The following is a 22,794-nucleotide window of genomic DNA, read 5'->3' as shown; positions in this document are numbered from 1 at the left end:
TGAAGAACCTCCACTCAAGTAATTTTTTTTGTTTTTTGTCGGTTTTGTTTTGTTTTTTAGGGCAAAAGTGGGGAGGGGCAGGGGGCGAGGGTGAGAGAGACTCTTAAGCAGGCTCCACGCCCAGTTCAGAGTCAGGCACAGGGCTCAATCTCACAACTCTGAGATCATGACCTGAGCTGAAATCAAGAGTCAGATGCTTAACCAACTGAGCCACCCAGGTGCCCCTCAAGCAATATTTAAAAGATATTTTGCAACTTAAAAATCTGCTTAATGTAGTCAACTAAAATATCAGACTAAATGTTACCTATAGCATGTTAATATAAAACTACCATATTTTCTCCTCCACTAAAACAGGTCAAATATTAGTTTGGTAAAAAGATCTGTAACATGGGAATCTTGTATTCTTCTGGTGTGTAATGTGTATGTCTAAATTTCATCAACTGGTGAGAATAAAGTGTGGGCCTATTTAAATGAGGTCACATTTCCCTTAATATAGAAATTATAATGACTTTGGATACCTGCTTTCCAATACAGATACTCAAAACATTTCCGCATTTCCCTATGTCTCAAAGTTTCCTCTGAAAACAGTTTTCTTCTTCAGTCTTGGGCCCACCGGCACAGGTTGTCCAACAGCTACTTGTCTTCTCCCATCCTTCCTTCCCTTTTCCCTTCCTTCCCCACCCCTCCCATCTTACCTCTGTCCCTCCCAGACTCCCAGAACAGGCACAGGGAAACTCAATCCATACTAAGAAAATGAACATTTCTCTGAAGGGAATATAACTTGCCAAGATCCAACACTGTCTCTACAAGAAGCAGCTTTATACTACCACCCAGAACAGTTTAGCTCTTTGTAGATGCTAGTCTCAAACATCTCCATTTCAGAAGAGCGTCTATGCATGTTTGAAAAACTGAAAATTTGGATGATTTTCCTGGAACACAAGGAATAGTCTGCCCCGAAAACAGTATCAAAGAGTATTAAATATTGCTTTTAAATGGTAATTTTCCCAGCTACTTTATTTAAGATTTTAAACATCTTTAGGGTTCAGTTTTAGCAATGGCACCCCAATTCCATGTGGGGCAGAGAAAAACATTGTGTAACGTATATATTCCCAGGAGTCTGTCTTCTGTTGTATTGTGAATATTCCCTCAACTATTACAAGGAAATGTTAATGGAGGAATATGAACTAATCCCTTGGTAATTTTGTAAAAAATTCACATTGAATTAAGCTTTTCATAAATCCATTTACTTCTTGGCATGGAGAAGAAATTTCATATACATGGGACATTAAAACTTCAAGGTACTGGGAAAACTGCATTACAATAACAAGTTGAAATCGAGAAGTTTAAGGCAGGTTCATTTTCAACGACCAGAGCCCCGAATGCTTTCTGTCTGGAGAAGCAGCTTCTCAGAGTGGATTTTAGGATTTTCTCCGCATAAGTAGATGTCTCCTCCCTAAATCCCTGCATATGGTTGAGGATCAAAGTCAGGGTTCTGAGAAGGTTTATGATCTGAATACCACCATTTTCTGGTAATAAATAATTCCTTATTTAGATCAGAAATATAATAGAACAAAAAGGTTAGAACTGCTGAGCTCTGTAATCGGACACAGAAGAAAACCTCATTCTTCAAATTGTTGCTCACCAGTCTTTTAGATGCAGCTTGAAAGATTTTGTTTGCAAAAAGCTGTTGAGGGGTTAGAAGGTCATCCCTAGCTACAAAGCTCCTTAGGGTTTTCAAAGTGCTTACCCATTCCCTGAAAGTGCCCTTTCCCTGGGAGTGTTCAAAGCTTCCCTAGAAGATTCTTCAATATTTCTTTTCCTACAATCAAACTAGGCTCATTGTTTAGAAGAAATGGATTGGATGAGTGTCTTTAAACTGCACTTTGAATGGACTATGAAGTCAAGTGGCTTTAAACAGATACATATAAGCAATTTATAGTAAAGATGGATTTAAAAAATGTTAGCTATCATGATGGGGGGGGAATGTCATTGGGGTGGAGGTATATTGTGTCAGCTAAAAAGTGAACATGCCTTGTTGGGAGAGCCAGATTTCAAGGGTTTTATCCTGTATTTTCCACCTATGGCTTGACTCCTGGTCATTGGCCAACCCTGCCTTTTTGAAGTGTTGCTCTTTAATTCACGGTAGCTCTTATGTTCTAACAGCCACATGTACAGAATGGAGATTTAAAGCACTATCAGGACTGGTCAGGCCAAAAGATCCACTGCTACCAAATAACTTACTAGTAAATACTTATTGAGCACGAACTATGGTCAACAGAACTTTGTGCTTTGTGGTCCTGTTTCTCTAAATCCAAGTCTCATTCTGCACTTTCCAAGGCTTGGTAAAAGAAAGACACGTCTCAGATTTGTGTAATTAGAGGCGAATCGGGCTAACTTTACCAACCAAGTTTTCACAGGATTGCATCAGACCAGTAATTGGTGTGTTTATATCTGCAGCTGTAGAGAGTTACAAGTAATACAGCTTCTATGACATGAGATAATTCAGAAAACCTTTCTCCTTGCCTTTGTTGCTCAAATTAGTGCTGTCACATACAAAAGGTCCTAAGTTTTAGAAATTAAAAGACAAAATAAAATTGAAGAAAGCAGATTTGAAGTGAATCTCCATCTGTAATTTTAGCAATAGGAGATAAAAGTTCTCTTACCTTTCCAAAAAGCTTGGACACAGTTTTATAAATACTTACCTAGTTATTTTCAACTTTTCACATCCTTCGGAGCAGATCATACACCACATGAATAAATTATGGATAATGCACATGAGCACTCATGTGCCTGCACTCACACACACTTACTTTGTTCTCACCACTCACTGTGGGGATGCAGGGAAGAGGACAGGACAGCGGTCTAGTTGTAGACTTATCAAACAAGAAATCATTTGTTCTGACTGTCATTTTGTTCATGGAACTCTGAAGTGTGAAGTCTGAATTGTGCAAAAGCAGTCAGTTATCTGGGGGCAGAACTAAGACCAGACGCAGGGATCCTGACTCCCAGTTGAGTTTTATTTTTCTCCGTCACTTTTCATTCAAACCCAGTTCACACCACAGGTAAAAGTTGAAGACAAAAGCAAGAATCTAATTCTAAGTTTCTCCAGTTTGAGATCAACACTTCCAATGGTGCCAGAAATTTCGCCATTAGAAAATCAGCTCTTGTGGTTAAGACAGAATCCTGTTCTATGCAAACACTGGTAGAAAGTGTCACGGATTTTTGGGAGTTAGCTCATCATTGCAGGGTAGGGCTTTAGTGGGAGCGCTCTAGTCAGAATGCCTGGCTCACATTCTGGTTTTACTGTTTATTAGCTATGCCAGTATTTCAAAACACACACATCCTGATGACCCTTTGAGAAAGAGCCAAGAAGACCCAGCTTTGCTCTCATGTGTTTGAACATTCCCCCACATAAGCAAAATGTACGACAAAGGGCAAGACCCTTTGTTGTTGTTGTAGATGAAGAAGAAACCACAATTTTACCCCACCTTCCTTTTCTTCCCACTAGTGACTTTTAGTCATAACTATGCATGTAAAGATGCAATATTCCTGTTGGTGGAGCTACAGTCAATAATCTGCCCATTCTTCCCGTGTCATGTTGCAAGTATGACAAATAAGCAGAAACACTAGTATGCGAATCCAATTTTATAAGGTGATGAATTTCACTGTGTTGTCCATAACCTAAATAATAACAATAATAATAAATTACGTGCCACAAAATCACATGGAGACAATCCATTCACACAGCACAAATTTTACAGGTGAAGATATTCCTCCATGTATTTTTCTTAAAGCCTTTGTTCACTTTTTTATTCAATACTGTATTAAGACATACAAGGGCATTTTGAAATATGCTTGAGTTTGTAGCACTATTTCTCTCTCAAAAATAAATAAATTAATTAATAAATAAACCCAAAACTGTCAGAACCAAGTTTGTGAGTTATTGCTTAAACATCTTGTAAACTTCCATTCTCATATGAAAATTTCTCATGGGAAAAGACAGATGTATAGTGGTTAAACTTGAATCTGAAAGCAACTTTCATAATCTTTTCCTCCTCTTTTATCTTTACCGCATGTGAGGCAGTGCAGGAACGTTGGGAGCAAGGACTGGTGGGTACTCCATTCCCTGTGCCCCGTGGCTTAGTCCTCCCAAGGTGGTAAAGAGGATTATGAAGAAATGGAAACTGCAGGAGTGGGAATGGGATGAGGAGAAGTTTGACTGCAGATTAATCAGTTGAGGGAAACTAAAGGGCAAAATATGATGGAGAATCAAATGAGCCAAAAGTCAGTTAAATATGTAATATTATAAAATAATATTTATATTAAAATAGCTTTTGATGATTTAAAAATAAATAACAATGCTCACCTTATAATTATTTGTAAAGCACAAAAAAGTATAAAGAAGAAAATAAAAATCACTGGAAAGTCCTATTGAGATAAGCATGGTGACATTTTGTGGTGTTTTCTTTCCTTCTTTTACCCACACTTTTATATACAAAATATATGTGTGTGTCCTTTACTGAAATGAAGCCAGTGTCTACATACAGTTTTATGTCTTGCTTTTTCAGTACACCTCTCATGAGCATTTTCCCTGTGTCATGAAACATTTCTTAAAAATGATTTTTATTTTCTATATATTATTCTCTTCTATGGAATTCTAGAATTCAACACTTTTCTGCACATAACTTATCAATTAAAGGGAGTTTTCCATTTGGAATACCTCAATTAGCCAGTGGCATCCAATTAACAAAATTACTTCACTGAAGTATTGGTTTTCTGTAGCAGGGCTCACAGGGTCTCTCTATACTCTTTCAGAGGGGGAATTGGTGGTAAAGGTGCAGGTGGCTCCATCAGCTGGGGATGAAAATGACCAAGCCTCCAGAATGGTGATTCAAACCTTAATTCTCTCTGAATGGATGCATAAGCCTTATCTGCCCCATCTCAAACTTCAGAATCTTTCTTCAAAGCACTCTGGATATCCATGAACCGATTCTTTTCCTTTTCAAAACATGAAAGGATATCCTCTACACCCACATTCTAAGTTTTCTGGTTTACTTTTCTACCTCATTCACACAAATTACTCACATCCTACCTTAATCTAGATCATTCCCCAAATGCCTGAAATAGTAATGAATTTTGCTAGAATGAAAGTTTTGTAACTTTTCTTGCCACCAAAAAAAAAAAAAAATTCAGTTTCCTCTTGATATTCAGAGTGTAAATGTTTGCTATATTATGTATGTCTCTCATGTGTCTTCACTTGTCTGCATCTTAATGTTCTGCCTTTGCTGCATAAGCAAAGACAGGGCCTACATACCATACAGTGAGTAGATTTGTGCCGCAATGAAAACGCTGGTCTGCACTGCTGTGTGTGTGTATACATGCGTGCATACCAAAAGCTCCCTTTTAATCCCTTTCCTCATTTTTTTTCTCTCAAATATCCTTTACAGTTATATTTTCACAAATTATCTTTGGTCTCAAAAGCATTGTACAAAGTCTTCTTTGTGTTAGAACTAAGCAGGGGTGAGGCTGGAGCTAAGGATAGGCATTAATGTGGAGGCCAAATTTGGACTAAAATGGAAATGCCTTTCTTGATCGAGTAGACATTTTAAGATACTGAATGCTCCACTCTGCAATGAGTATTTGTCTAGTCAGTTTGACCATATGACCAAATCACTTATGACTGACATTGGTTGAAGTTGTCGAATGTATTTATTGAATCCTCTCAATGGACATGTGATTATATGCTATGTCTGGTTGCTAGCAAGAAGGAATTGGGAGATAGGCTCTACGGTCATTATCCTTAAGTGAGTTCGAAAAATATAATCATACAAGATTTACCTGAGAGAACATTATGTGTATCATTTATTAATGAAAAATATCCCTAATATACGGACAACTCCTGTACATTAAATATAATAATGGGTAGAAACTATGAAAAGTGATCCTTTCAAGGAGAAAAGCAAAAGGACAATGAGACCTGCCTTCACTAGCAGTCAATAAATGCAAAACAAAAGTGTGAGATACCATTTTTTGCTCTAATCCTGATCCTAACCCTTTTGTCTTGCTAAATATCAAAAAGGTTGATAATATTAGTGTTGTCAAGAGTGTGAGGAGGTAGACTTTGAAATATGCAAATAATAGAATGACTTACTAAATATTTTGGAAAAGAAAACTGGAAGTATCTTTAGTAATTCAATTTTGCAAGACAACCTTTTACTCCACAGTCCTACTCTGGGACTTTACAAAGAAATAAAAACATAAGTACAAAATGACATGGATAAATTTATTTATTGTTATATTGGTTATCATGTTGGAATAAGTGGCAGCAAGGGAAATGACTAAATAAATTGTGATACAACTACATGATGGAATTTTACCCAACTATTTGAAAGCATGAGTTGAAATCTATAGGTATGGTTGTGTAAAAAAGAAGCTATAGACTAAAATGTATAACAAATAAGTAAATATCCTCATATATTTTAGTGTATATGTTTATGTGTTTTGTAGGAACACTGGACCGGAACACCCTATAGGGCTCCTTTAATTCCTGCCTCCTTGGCTGCTAAAATAAGCAGGGGTGAACCATGCTGGTCAAATTTTGCATTCTCCTTCCAGTTCATTATGATTACAAAGACCCAGCCTCAATTAAGTAATTTGCTCTGTAATGGGAGGGGGTCATTTTGTGAGTGGATTTGAATGTCTGCATAGATCAGCATTATTGTTAATCATATCTGCACTTACATATATTTATATGCACACTCACAAGTGCAAAGATGCAGTTTCAAACTTAATTAAAAATAGAAAGCAACCTAAAGTGTGCTAGCATTTCCCCTGACTTCAGCATGATCTACCACTTTGACAAAATTTCATAAATCTCCTGCAATAGAAAATTCTACCGCACAGAACCATTTTATGCAGCAATATAGGTACTTAAAATATTCAACAACTTTCATCATGTTTTGCCTCTTGGTACATGGGATTTTTATGTATTTAATAGTTACATATGTTATATATTTTAAACAGTATTTTTTACTAATAGTCCCCCACAGTACATTTTTCTGAAACTCTAACATCTGTGTTTTGTTCTTGTAGCTCATGATAATAACCTTAAATTGAGCACATCCAACCACAGAGGACGGATTAGTTGGCTATTTTTTTTTAAAGGTGTCTGGATCCAGTGATGTAAGCGTCAAAACTTATCAAGTCTTGGTGACAGAAATGCCTCCCCCCTCACTTTTTGAAGAGCAGTTCCGGCTCTGGCATCCGCGCGGCTCCTGCTGTTGCCAGGCCTGTAGCAGGTACACAGAAATTCAGAGGAGAGGAACCATGGGGAATGTTCATTTGTTATTTATTTATAAACTTGCCGTGCCACATCATGTAAAATTAACACCTTTAATGGGCTCCTGCCTCAGTTGCTTGAAGGACGGGCTTTCACCGGCCAAGGCCACCCACCGGTTTCCAGGCAGTGTTGCTGTGTGTTTGCTTTGGGCTGCGAGCTTTGTGGAATCTACCTGCTGAAGTCATCCTTGTGCTAAACAGGTCACCAAAGGTCTGTCCCATTAGACAGGACGTTCAGGAAGCGAAGTCTTTGGGGCTTTTGTGGCTGAAGAGACGAGTGATTACTTTGGAGCGTAAATTCCTTTCTCTATCTGGTTAATGAAGAGATTTACTCCAACATTCATTTATTATAAATTGGGGGGGATGGCTTCTCCCATGTGCCAGCATCCAGAGGGTCCCTTTCCTATAAGAGTTCATAAATAATCAACGTTTACAATGAAAAGGTTTTGTAAGCATTATCTTTTCCTGTCACAAAAATTCCCTCATGCTTCTAAGGGAAGACCAATATAATTTGCCGGCAATGATTCTGGAACCAAAATGGCTTTATGCATAGAGTAGATGTGTTTGGGGATTTGGGAGAAATATCTCACTTTTCACCCACACTACCTCACTGCTCCTGCTTCAGTGCCTAAAATTTCAGTCTAATTTTATAGCAATATTCAAATACAAATGATGTCTGGGAAGGGGAAACACATTAAGTCGTTCAACAAACATTTGTCAGCTTACTATGTGCTGAGTATTGCAATTGGTAGAAATATAGACTCCTGAAGAATTCATGATCTAATGGAAGAGAGAAACAAGTGATAGACAATTATAAGCCAATTGAAAGTATTATAGTTGAAGTGCTGAGTGCTGGGGAGAGGCAGAGGAAGGAGGAATTTTCATTGCCTGAAGAAATCAGGAGAGCGTTCACAAAGGAAGTGATATTCAAGCTTGAAGAATGGATATGCACTTACCAAGATGAGAGGAAAAAAATAATTCCAGGTAGTTTTCAAGGGAACAACATGGGCACAGGAATAATAGCGACTTGTTTTTGAAGGCCTGCCAGGTGCCGGTTGCCGTGTAAAGTACCAGGCACTGGGCGGCATGCTTTGGGTAGATCATCTAGCCCAATTCATATATTATCACTTTCTTATGTGAAAAAACAGAGGAAGTTAAATAGTTTGACCAATTTGGGAATTCAAACAGGTCTATCTGTGCCCAAGCTCATGCCCTTGCTTTGCCCTTGCAGCATTCATGACTACCTTTTTGCACAGCCATAAGGGAACACGGACTGCTGAAGAAGGCTGAGATCCAGTGTGGTTGTGAGGTAAGAGGGAAAGGGCTCAGGCAAGCCACGTTGTGGCCAGATTGTGATGAGCCTTGAATGCTGTAAGAGATCTGAACTGCACCCTGTATCCAGTAGACAATGGGAAACCAGCCATGGAAGTCTGAAGTGTGTGTGTGTGTGTGTGTGTGTGTGTGGTGACCATGTGGCAGATGAACACAGAGGAGGATAGTGGGTGGTGGGTGGGTGGAATGGGGAGGGCAATCCTTCTGTGAGATGTAACACAGGCCTAAGCATAGGGCTTCGTTAGCAGCAGTGTAGAAAAGTTGACCACCTTAGTATGTAAGGGTATTCAGATTTGGGAAGTGCACAGGCCTGCGGCGTACTAGCTGTGCGGCCCCGGCAAACCCGGGCAAATGGCAAACCATTTGACCTTCCTTCACATAGTCCAAAATCATAGACTGCATTTAGCCTCTTCATATATAAAAAGAGGTTGATAAGATCCTCCTCACAACACTGTCATGAAGACCGATAACATAACACACGCAGCACATTTGTCCCGTGCTTGTCACTGCAAATTCCTGATTACCAATGGCTATTACTCTGTGAACACCCTCCAAGGAGTTACTTTATCAGACTATCATCTCGTGAGTTACCCACGAAGGCCCTGAGTAAATGGGGTTTGGACACTCACTGCTGTGTGCAGTGGGGTGCCAGGTGCCTGGAGGGTAGAGAAAAGTGAGAAGAGCCTAGAGCATTTTCCCAGAGTGGGAGTTGGGTCTGGCTTCTGTAGCCCAGAGTGGGATGAGAAAGAGGAAACCAAAAGTAGACTGAGGGCAAGTAGTCCTTCCCAAAGTGGCGCTTGAGATGAACTTCGTACGCAGGTAAATCTTTGCCTTTTAATAGTGCTATATTCATTTTAGTGGCGAAAATTAAATCCACCTTTTCCCTTCCATTCACTGTGATGGTATCAAGTGGGTCTCTTTAAAGATAAATATTAAATAAATAACAGTGCAGGTGACACGTGGAGATAGCAAAAATTGTGAATATGGCTGAAAGTTGAGAGGCATATGGCAGTAATGAATGTGGCCTTCTCCAGGGCAGGGCCCTCTTTGTTTCACCAAACCATGTGCCCTGCTGGTGCTCTGGGAGCACTTTGATTGAGTTTTAGCATCAAGCTTTGTGTGCTACTGGCATCTTAGAGATCATTTCTTGCCCTCTTTGCCCTGAAACAGAGGCATTTCCACTAACAATGTGAATTCTAAATTCTTAATATGTACTTGCTGAATTTCCAGTGAATTCATGATGGAGGCACATAATGCTCTGTGTCGTATTCAGCAGGGAATTATAATAAATGATTGAAAGCACAGGTTTGGAGTCCCTGTTCTACCGGTTACTAGCCACGGAATCTTGGATAATTCATGTAACCACTCGGAGACCCAGGTTCCTCATCTGTAAAGTAGGGATCTGATAACAAGAGCACCGAACTCACAAGGCTCTTATGGCCATGAGATGATACAAATGATGCAGAATACGTTGCATATGGCTTGTCAGAAATATTTAATAAATATTTATTATTATCCTATTAATATCATGCTAGCTAGGACCACTGAAAGTGGGTTTTGTAGGTATGGTACAGTTTGTGTCTGCTTTGGGAGAACGTTCCTCTATTGCTTAGCACACGTCCTGCCACATAAACATTTGATGAATAAATGGACAAGTGAGTAAGTCTTGGAAGAAGAAGTGGGTTGATTTGGGGGCAATTAGAAGACATTTTGTTCTATATGTTTTAACCAGCTTGATATGCAAGATGGCTTGTATTTGCTGAGGCAAAAGTAAACGCCTCTCCTCCTTTTAAAGGATGGTAGTTCGTCAACATGCACATCAGCCAATATCACCTTTGTTTTTTTCACTTCCAGGGATATCTTGGGTGAAACCAGGACAGAGGTGGGGCTCCTCAGAAGTAAAAAGCACTTGGGGCAATGCAGGACTTGGCAATTATAACGCAGCTCACACTGTGTTATAATCCCAGAGTCTGAGAGGTTGAATTATTTCACTCATCTAAGAACCGCAATAATTCCCTCTAAATATGCTGCCTGAAGAATAACATTACTCATAAAATTTGAAGTGATTTTTAACCGAGATGGCCAAATGTTCTGTTCAGCTTGACTAACCTTTAGACAGGCTTCTTTCTGACTTGAGGCCCTTGACCTCCCTTTTCTTAGAGCATTTACTTTAGAAAACTTGCATTTGTTTACATGTGGAACCTAAAAACCTAAAAAACAGAACAAATGAATAAACAAACAAACAAAAAATAGAACCAGACCTAGGAATACAGAGAACAAACAGATGGTTGCCGGAGGGGGTGGGGTGGGGGATGGTCAAATGGGTGAAGGGGAGTGGGAGATACAGGCTTCTGGCTATGGAATGAATAAATCAGGGGAAGAAAGGGAACAGCATAAGAACTCTACTCACTGGTATTGTAATAGTGTTGCATGGTGACAGATGGTAGCTACACTTGCGGTGAGCATAACATAATGTATAGATTTGTGGAATCACTGTATTGAAACTCATGTAACACTGTCTGTTAACGAACACAAAAAATGTATTACAAAAAAATTATAGTTGTAAATTCTTTCTCTGTGTCTTTGAGATGTAAATCTTCTACAACTTAGAAAAATTTCTCAAGGACTGAGGTCTTGTAACCATAACTGACATGTAACCATTGAAGGAGACAGTACCCCTGTGTCCCCGACTTTGTGGGACAGAGCCTCACTTCAATAAGGGCCAGTTAGCAAATACAGGTAGCCTAACCACATTGACCAGGCTCCCCACTAAAAGTTCTCCACTACTTTTCCATTAGCCCACCTCAGGGTTAAAAAAATTCCTCCCACCTTTAATTTCAGTAGCGTTGGGTTCAATGTCTCTCCTATTGCAGTAGTCCTGGCCCCTATTGCAATAGTCTTGAATAAAGTCATCATCGACATTTATTACAAATGTCTGGTACAATTTTTCTTTTACAGTTCTATGATTTAAAAAGGGGAGATGGAGACTCACTCTGTGAATTTACTGGCTATCATGGAAGTGGGCATTGTACCTATTACAATTAGACAGGTCTCATAATGCCCGAAGTTAATGCTGAAGTTCATGATCAATTATGAATAAGGTGTGGATTGCTTGGCTTTAACGTGCACTGAAGATGGGGGTGACGGGTCTCAGGATGAAGCCCCAGCACCATGCGGGTAGCTGGTGCAGAATTAATGCTCCTTAACTTCCCCAAGTGAAGGCTTGACTAATGTTTTTTAAAAGCATTCTGCTCTAAGAGAGTTAAGTAATTGAGATGCAGGTCTGAGGTAGGACTGAAGGCAGGACATTTTGGTATTTTCACCATGTTGGGCTCAAAGAATTCTGGAAATCAGATAATTGATTTTACCAATTAGTTTTTATCATTTTTTTCAGATCCATTTTGTGGCTGCAATAACAAGTTCTTTTTATTGAGTTATAATTAACATATACCTTAGTTTTAGGAGCACAACATAATGATTTGGTACATATATACATTAAGAAATGATCATCATGTTAAATTCAGTTAACGTCTATCACCTCACATAGTTTAATTTTTTTTTAAAGATTTTGCTTATTTATTTGACAGAGAGAGAGACAGCCAGTGAGAGAGGGAACACAAGCAGGGGGAGTGGGAGAGGAAGAAGCAGGCTCCTAGCAGAGGAGCCTGATGTGGGACTCGATCCCATAACGCCGGGATCACGCCCTGAGCTGAAGGCAGACGCTTAACAACTGCGCCACCCAGGCGCCCCAGTTTAATTTTTTCTCTGAGGATGAGAACTTTTAAGATCTACTCTTAGCAACTTGCAAATATACAATACAGTATTGTTAACTACAGTCACCATACTATACATTATATTCCCAGAATTTATCTGTCTTACAATGGAAGTTTGTACCCTTTGACCACCTTCTCCTGTTTCAGCCACCCCTTCCCCCTCACCTCTGGCAACCACCCATCTGTTCTCTGAAATAACTTAAGTTCTGAGGGTCACATACTCCTTTCCCCAGAACCTCTGATAAATTCCCTTTGACTTAAGGATATCATGTAGCCGCCTTAAAATGGCATGGCTTTGTCTCTATCTCTCCATTCTTACTGCTCCCCTTCTCATGCCTTGCTATTCAACCACGTTGAACTGTTTCATATTCTCCGGACAGACCATGTGCTCTGCCCACATGAATGCATTTGCTATCAGCTCTCTCTTAAATGCTCTTCCACCATTCTTCACCCGGCCAACCTAGCTCTTCCTCTTGGAAGCCTCCCCTCACCTCATAGAACAGGGTTAGGGTCTCCTTCTTGGTGCCCTCAAACTATCCTGTTTATATCTCTGTGACAAGGGACTTATGAAATATGTCATTATTGCCTTTTTATTCATCTGTATGCTCCACTAGGGCAAGAACTCTGCCTTGTACATTCTCTGTAGCCCCAGGAGAGTTGCCTGACCCAGAAGAAATATAGATAATATTTTCTGAAGTCACTGTCAAGAATTCAGGCTGAGTTTACAAACTGCAGAGAAAGATGGGTCTGCATCTAGTGCTAGTATAAAGTATACCAAATTAGAATCAAACGCTAGTAGCAGTAACAATAAGAGTAGCAGTCTCCACAGGGCTTCTTGAGGTTGGCTAGGTTTTAGGAAGCCTCCTCTTACTCCAGTAAATCAGAAAAGTACAAGTTATGATTTTTTCTAGATCCAGGGGAGGGGCAGGGAGGAGGGCAGACCGATTTTTTATTGACCATAGGGATTCTGAGAGCACCTAGAAAATGAACTTAGAGGACTGAGATTGGGATCAGGCGGGTTGGTCAGTGTGATGCTTAGGTGATAAAGAGACCCATTTTACCAGAATAGCGAGATCTACTTTCAGATCTTGGTGCTTGACGGGGCTTGTCTCTGAGCCAATCTGGATCATCGCGCCCAGGCAGGCCATGCCTGCTGGCCCCGGGGCCTGCTGGGGGAGTTCAGCTGGCTGCTGCATACTTTTCTTTGCTCTTCAATTTCCTTTCCTGCCATAACCCCCATCCCCATTCTGAAAGACTTACCCCTGCCCTCCATTCTTCTCTGTCCCTCCACTCTGGTGGATCTTCAGTCATTTTACGGAAGAACTCCTGCTCTGTACACCGAGGTTGGCCATCCCTGTGAGAAAGAACACCCCAGCTTCAGTGCCATGCTGGGTTCTCTTCTGTTGTGTTCAGGCGGCTTGCTTGCAGCTCTGCGGCTCTGCTTGGGATGATGCTTCATGGCCCTGGGCAGGGCAAGCAAGGGGGTTCTTTGTGGCAGCTCCAAAGCGATGCCTGACCTGGCATTGCAGCGGGTCCCCTTGTTCCGGCACTTTCTCAGTTCGAGCTCGTGGTGGTGGTTAGGTGTCTTCGATGTGACGACTGGGTGGTTAAAAGAAAGACGAATGAGTCAGCGCTTTTATAAAATAAGATTTCACCAGTGAATATTGATTTAAAGAAAAAGAAAAGATTGATGCTCTAAGTTTTAAGTGGTATCTTGGATCAAACTCTACCTGCCCTACATGAAAATGCATTCGAGGTGTGCCCACCTGTGCACATCTGTATCAGAGGTAGACAGTCATCCCGAGACCACATGGGCTGTCAGTGTCCTCAGTCAAGGCCTGATGCTTCAATGGGGAAGAGATGCGGAGCGCTTGGTCTGAGGTGGGAGTTGTCTATTTCTTCAGCCTTACTGGTCAGCGTTCCCTCCTCCAGCCTGCCTCCTTAGCTGCGAAATCCCTCTCAACATCCTGTCCCCAAGGGTCCCCCCAAATCCTCCCACAGGACCCTCCCAGCACAGAGGACACCGCATGGTAATTGTATATTTACTGTCCTCTCTTCACAGGACGGGGAACGCCCTTGAGAGCAGGGGCTGTATCTCATTTATCTCTAAATCCTCAGAAACTAGAAAATGTTTCAAGGTTAGCACTCAGTGAATCCATTTTTAAAAGACTAGTGAATGGGAAATATTATTTTTAGTTCAACAATAGATTTGCATATATTGTCTTTAATATTATTTTGAACATCTAATGATCAAATATTCACAAATTAAAATACAATTTTGTAAAAATTTTTTAAAAAGCACAAAAGCTTTCATAAAATAGAGAAAAGAAAAAAATATTCCTATTCCCAGTTTTCTTTTTTCTTTTAGCAGTATTTTAAACACTTTCCCAGAATTATTTCAGAATAATTTGTCAAATTTGTTTTTTTCTGAATTTGTTTTCCTAAAAATTCCCACTGGGACTAGAAATGCATTAAATGTAGAATAGATCTGGGGAGACCTGTTTACTGATTTTAGTGTTTTTGTGTTTCATGTTTACTGGTTTTTGTTTTTGTGTTTCTTTGGGGTTTTTTTTAGTCTTCCTTAACATGATCGCTCGTGCCAGTTATGCAAGTCCTCTTTTTTTTTTTTTTTCATTTAAGATGTTCGGGAGTTTTGTTCACTGAGATTATTTCAAGGTATATTGTTTTCCATAGTTTTGAGTTCAGATTAAAAATATCATTATGTTGGCCAGGATGTGGAGAAAATGTAACGCTTGTACTTTATTGGTGGGAATGTAAATTGGTGTAGTCTCTATGGAACACAGTATGAAGGTTCCTCAAAAAATTAAAAGTAGAACTACCATATCATCTAGCAATTTTGCTTCTGGGTATTTACTCCAAAGAATTGATATCGGGTTCTTGAAGAGATACCTGCATTCCCATGTTCACTGTAGCATTATTCACAGCAGGCAAGATAGGGAAACAACATAAATGTCCACTGGTGGATGAATAGATAAAGGAAATGTGGTATATATGTGCAATGAACTATTACTCACATTTAAAAAGAAGGAAATCCTGCCATATGTGACAACATGGATGAACCCTGAGAACATTATGTTAAGTGAAATATGCCAGTAACAGGATAAATACTGTATGATTCCACATATATGAGGTATTTAAAATAGTCAAACTCATAGAAACAGAGGGCAGAATAGTTGTTGCCAGGGACTGGGGAAGGCGGAAATGGGAAGTTGCTATTTGTTGGGTATGTAGTTTCCTTTATGCAAGATGAATAACTTCTAGAGATCTGCTGTACAACATTATGGCTATGGTTAATAATACTTTTTTGAAAAACGAATTTATTTATTTGAGAGAGAGAGTGGGGGTGGGTAGGAGGGGCAGAGGAAGAGGGAGAAGCAGACTCCCTGCTGAGCAGGGAGCCCTGTGTGGGGCTTGATCCCAGGACCCCGAGATCATGACCTGAGCTGAAGACAGATGCTTAACCAACTGAGCCACCCAGGTGCCCCTGGTTAACAATACTTTATTGTACACTTAAAAATTTAAGAATGTAGATCTCATGCTACATGTTCTTAGCACAACCAACCAACCAAACAAACAAACAAAAAGAAAGCCAAGCTGAAGAGAGTTACTGGAATGTACTTAGTACTTGTCTTATCCTGAATAACTTCCTAACGTATAAGTGCGTCTATGATACAGCAGAAGTTTTCTAAGTTCAGTTTTCTTGTCTGCAAAACATATAAATAAGTGAGCAAACAAACAAAAAGGATATCAAGACTAAATATTAAACAAAACAAAACAAAACCCCATGGCCTCAAATTTCAGCACTCTGTCCCCAGTAATCCAGTGTTGAAGTACAGTCTTGTGCTTCTCCACTTCCTCCCCAATCTCCAGTCTACTTGTGCGAGTGTCAGGACTCCAGAAGAGAATGGGAAAGCTGTGTGAATCCACACCTTGTTGGGCCCTTGTTCCTTCTTCCTTGTTCCTTCTTCACTACTCTGCTCAATAGAAGTTGGAGACAAACAGTAGTTTGTAAGACTCTTTTACCCTGTTTCTGGTTTCTTGTCCTGGAGAGCAAAGAAGGGCCTGCAATTGGGAGGGGCTTAGGCATAAAGGAATAACTGATCCCTGCCTCTTATTTACAGGACTGGGAAACAATAATGGATAAAGACTGAGCAGAAAACTTGTGTCCCAACCTTGGCAGTCTACTTGTGTTTTTTTCCCCTAAGCCTTCCACAGTGTATAGATCTGATTTTTTTTTTTTTCTTTAAAGAAATCAATTCGCTCCACTACACAGATTCCATTTCTCCAGCAAGTGCAGGCATTGTTGTCAAATCACACTTTCTTCAAAGATCATAGGAGATAACTCAGACATGCTTTTCTGATTCAACTGCTGAGCCCCACCTACACTGCCAATCTGAAGATACATGAGCAGATAAATAGTTGTAGTTTTAAGTCACTTGAACTTTGTTGTAGTTTGTTATGCAGCAATAGCTAGCTGATACATACTCCTTATTTTCAACAACGCTCCATAGTCCATGAGAAGTTAATATTTAAAAAAATAATAGTCATTTAATACATTTTTGGGGGATGGGATAAGTATTTAAATAAGTGAATGAATGAATGAATGAATGCAAGAAACAGTATAGTCATATTTTTCTCTTAGTCAAATTTCCTATTTAAAAAAGTCTACTTTGGTGCCTTTATTTTTTATTTTTTATTTTTTTAGAGATTTTATTTATTAATTTGACAGAGAGAGAGACAGCCAGCGAGAGGGAACACAAGCAGGGAGAGTGGGAGACGAAGAAGCAAGCTCCAAGTGGAGCAGGGAGCCCGAAGCGGGGCTCGATCCCAGGACCCCAGCAACACACCCTGAGCTGAAGGCAGACACTTAATGACTGAGCCACGCAGGCGCCCCTACTTCGGTGCCTTTAATGTTGGTTTTCTCTCCACTGCTCTATCACTTAGCATACACCTTTCTAACAGCAGAAATTGCGCTGAGTTGCAGTTATTTATGTGTGTGTTTCATTAGATTATATGCAATTTAAGGGCCAGGGCTGTTTACTAGTCCTCCCTGTATCATTAGTGCTCATATACCCAATGTATTTAAAAGGTGATTCGTTTGGATTTTAAAAGAATGTATGAAGTTTTGGCCTCTGGAAACTGGATGGCAGTCCTATGGGTATCAGTGATTTTAGACCACAGCTGAAAATTAAAATAATTTGAAAAGCTTCAAAACCATCATAGTTCAGCCTCACTTCGGGCCAATTCACAATGCCCAGGGGTAGGACTAGGCAATGCTAATGTGCAGCCAGGGTTGAGAACCTCTGAGTTCAAATGTCCTTAAAGTTTATTAGTATTCTAGCACTCAGAAATGACCTTCTCCTGCAACAAGGGGAACCTATTAAGAAATAATTTGGAATCACTAAATATTCTAATTTTCAAAGTTAAAATATGGGTGATAATTGAAGTGCTATATTATGAAAGCATGAATTGTGTAAATAAATAGGGTAATTCATATCAAACTGCTGTTGTTTTAATTTTTCCTTTATTTTTTTCACCAAAGCTCTAATATATTTATCAGAGATTTTTTTTGTTTTGTTTTTTGACAAATACCAATTTCATCTTTCCATTTTATTTTCAGCTAAGACTTTTAAAATATTTTAGTGTTTATGCCTTGGTTTTAATTTGGAATAATTTGAAATGGCTCATTTAAAAAAGTTTTTGTTCAACAATAGCTCGTCTAGAACAAGTCACTCAAGATTACCTCCCACATGAATATTTATACCTTAAGGTCTCAATTTGATAACATTAAGCTCTGTATTCTTATTTCTTAAACAATCAAAACATATTTATAGATTGATTTTAATGCACTTTTTTCCCCATTTGAATACACTATGATTAAAAGTTCACAGCGCTGGTTACATTATATAATTTGAGAAATAACCAACAATGTCCCTAGTGATTAAATATTCAAGTTTGCAATTATTTTGTAACTTTTGTTCTGCTCTTCGCTCACTCTAAAAATTATCATAAAATTTTGAAAGATGTCCTCAGTGTAGAATATGTCCATAAAATATTAAATATTCAATTTTCCTCTATCATGGCTTGAAAAATTCATAATTACATGATGATCCACATAATAACTCATTCTGAAAAGTCATATATGGCACTCCCTCTGTGACTGAGTTAATAATTTACTGCTGTGTGGGATTTTCACTCTGCACTGTTAGTCTTGGGAACATTTATTAAGCAAATGTTCATTTGCAAAGATCAGGATGTGAATGAAGAGGGTAAGAATTTAATGAGGAGTGACAGACAGGTGAACTGATTCCATATAGAACTTTAGTACAAGGGAAAGCAGAGAGCTTTATCTTTCGTTGCCTCGATAGACACCTGAAATGAAATATAGAAGACAGAAGGCAGGAGGAAAAAAATGATGCTCTCCTTCAGGGGCCAACAGGGGGATAAATCAAGGAAAGCGAGGAATACAATGCAGGCCATTTGAAAAGATGCCATCGAGTGTGATGCTTTGAGCTTATATAGTAGAGGGGATGCTGACTTTTTATTTTAAAGTCACCAAATGTTGCCAAAGAGAAGATTTCATCTCTTCTCTTTTTTTCTTCCGATACTCCAAATTTACATTGACAATAGCTTGAGTCCATTTGAAAGATGGGCAGGTGGAGTAAGAAGCTTCTCTAGGACTGGTTTTCTTAGGGCCTAGAATTGCTTACAGAGACTTTGGGAAAACCATGTGACTTAAATAAAGGCCTACAATTTTTATGTAATATCTACGAATAAAGCTTAGAAATGAATAATCCATATTTTCTTAATTGGGGAAGTTCTGTAGGGATGGAAGCAACATAAGTGAAACGAGCAGTTTGTGTTTGATTTATTGCATAATTGTATTATGTGGTAACTGTGACTTCACCTTTCCATGTCGTCTTGGGCAGATATTGGAATATTCAGAGCAGTGATGGATCACCAGGACAAGTCCTCAGATGCGATGAAGAAGGAAAACTGCCCAGTTGCCTTATTCTATTAATTTTTGACTGATGCATGTTGAGGTTTGACAGAAGGAGTAGAGAACCCATCCTAGGTAATTTCTATGCCATTTTAATTTCTTTTTGGAATATGGTGAAGGTTAAGTAAATACATAAATGAATAAAATGAAAATAAATTTACAATAAAAAGTAAGAGGCCATAATATAAGCTAATGATTTAAATTTATTGAAGCTTTCTCTGTAGCCACCTGTTCTAACATCTCCGCACTTTAGCTGTTTGTCTGTAATGGTCACTTATGAAAACCATATTGGGCCACCGAGGAAGATATGAAGAATCAAATTTTGTTGATTGAAAATAGATTTAATTTGGTTTGTTTCCCTTTAAAAGCAAAGGCTACATTTGATATCTTTGGCAATGTTGAACTTTGCCTGAGCCAGGTGGTCCTGAAAAATAGCAGAACTTAAGATATACATAGATACAAGCAGACCCTGGTTCAAGTCCTGACTTTGCCATTGGTTGGCTATGTGATGTTAGACACATGACAACAACTCTGAGTTTGTATCCTCAAATGTGAAGATGTGTGTCATAGAGTAGATAGTCTCTTCAAAATTCTTACAGCTCTAAAATTTCATAGTTAGAGAATGATACTGGCGTTTCCATATAGGTTGATAATGACAATTCTAAAATACTTTTTCCTTTTTGCCATCCCATTAATTTTTTCAGAGACATAGTTTGATAGGTCTAATGTTTTGTTTTAATTCTTTTTATCCATATGAAGATGCTATGGATTCTTGAATTAGAGCATTTATTCTGAGGGTAAACCAGAAATATTTGTGCTAAAATATATCTTTGTACTTCCATTCCATTGCCTGGAAATATTTGCCATTTTAACCAATAATGAATACCAGAGATTTCCCTCCTGTGAAATTCCCTGGGGCTTCAAATTTATATATGACCTTGGGTGAACTGCCTAGGTGTTATCATTTCAAATAATCAGGTACTTTGAGGAGACTTGTCTTCAGTATTTTCTTCTTCGTGGAGATGTGAATAGAAGCTGGCCTTAATTAGCACTCAGTGGGGAATCAGTGAAATATTTTTTTACGATGTAAGGAAAGGCTTGGCTTCTGGTTTTAACATAGGCCCAGCTTTTTAAGCAAGGTTCTTCCATTTTAAAAATAGAGAACAATAATTTTTACAATGGTATATTTCACAGGTATTTTGAATAGGCTAGGGAGCCTGTGCTCTTTATACATGTTCTAGGAGGAGGAAGTATATCGATTGCTACATTTTGTGTGCATGCATTTAAGAGAAAAATATTTGATAATATTTATTTAGAACTCAAAATGAATTCTAGTCTTTTTAATGTCCTAGCTTTATCCTCATCCTTGATCTCAGTCTTCACTTTCAAATAATATAAAATCTAAATGCTATCTGTCCTTGCTGAAACTCAAACTGTACCGGTGGTCAATTCACTCTTGTTTGCTACAACAAAGTCACATCCCAAGAAAGGCTCAATTTTTGAGACTGGTAGAGACTGGACAAGGATTTATAACCAAGTTCTTTGAATAATAATAAGTCAATTTCCTCATCAAAAATATTAGTTACCAAGGTCTAAATGAGGTCACTTTCAAATGCCAGGCAGAAATACAGTACTCAGTGGCCACCCTAAGTCATTCCTCTAACTATAAATTTCAAGATGAAGTGAGGCCGGATTTTAATCATAGCATTGAAAATATTCAAACTTCTTGTATCTCTCCTTAAAAATGATGGTTAAGACAATAATGACAGTAACAGATATTGGAGAAACAGTCTTTGAGCTAGCAAATACAATGAGTTTATCGTTGTTATGTGTGCTTGTGTGGTGACACCAAAAGCATGCACACATGTATATAAAATATACACCCTCACATATATATCATTAAATGTTGCCAACAAAGTATAAGACTTTGTAACTGCAATGAAAATATTTTGTAGGATATGTAAACTGGAGGCTCCACCGAGTTGCTCAAAAATTATTTGGTTAAAGGGTAAATACACCTTGTACATCATAATGAAAGTCTTATAGGTAGGGGTGGAGATGAACACTTCAGGCTGTCTACAGAATATTAATAAAATTCAATATATTTTCTAAAAGGTATAATTTATATTTTGTGGAAATGAGACCCTTTTCTAATAAAATTCTTCTGTCCTTCATTCTGTTCATATAATTTTGCTATAAATCATCCTGTAGGAATTTTTTCCCCCTAAATATTCATCTCAGGGAGAACCTATTTAAATAAGCCCTCTTAGCAAGATCTTTCAGAATTAAAATTATACCACAAGCGATACTTCATCCAATATGTTTCCTCCTATAAAATTTTCTTATGCCTGAATATTTTTGTTGAATTACATTATCTTAAAATTGTTGATTTGAGGTGACTTCAATAGGAAAGAAACACTGCGTTAAAAGATCAACAAATTATCTGAGCCTTTTTAATTGCACGTCTCTGAGTCTGTGCCACGGCAGCTCCTTCCTGCTCCCCATCTACATACACAGTGAGAAAAACCTAAGGGCATTATTCTCAGCTTCACCACAAAGAAAGAATAAGAAAGAAGAAAAATTGCTGCTGGATATACTAGGTTTCCTTGGTTTCTGGTAAACTAGAACATTATGCTCTTTCATAGTCGTCTGAAGCTCATTTTACTCCACTGTCTGGTAGTCATTAGAATAAATTCTCCTATTTCATTCCTGGTAGGAATATAGTAAGTAATTTGATTTCTTAGGATGTGAGGTATAATATGAAGAGTAGATGGACATGTCAGGCATTCACACACACACAGACACACACACACACATTCATGCACACGCAATACATTAATGTCAGGTCCTATGCAAAATCTCATACTTGGGGTGTCCCTTGAGGATATTACAGGAGGGCTCCATGGGTCAAACTGCAGAGCTCAGAGAAGGTTTTTGATGGGGTAATTAGCAAAGTTCTTGCTTGTATAAATTATCAGGTGCTTGATAAATGCATATCACATGTTTTACTTCATCTATTTCTTATACTGATGAGGTGGGTGGGGCAGTCTTTATCACTTGCATTTTCCATATGGAAACTGAAGTTTAGTTAGGTTAAGTGACTTCCCAAGATTACACCACTCATATGTTTTTGGATGCAGAGTTCAGGATTCCATAACTGTGATTCTGTCAACTCACCTTTTAATTCCCCTGGGCTTTCCAGGGGCCCTCACATCATCTCAGTCCTAAGCACCAAGCAGGAGATGAAGCGGGTCTCAGATTAAATGTGTGTTGTGGGTTATACAGATGAGAAGCAGTAGTGGGCACAGCCTCCATCATCCTTGCGAACAC

This window comes from Ursus maritimus, unplaced genomic scaffold (assembly GCF_017311325.1).
Source record: "Ursus maritimus isolate PB19 unplaced genomic scaffold, ASM1731132v1 scaffold_10, whole genome shotgun sequence".
NCBI classification, from domain to species: Eukaryota; Metazoa; Chordata; class Mammalia; order Carnivora; family Ursidae; genus Ursus; species Ursus maritimus.
The sequence above is the reverse complement of the archived record's forward strand: the minus strand, read 5'-3'. Positions refer to the sequence as shown.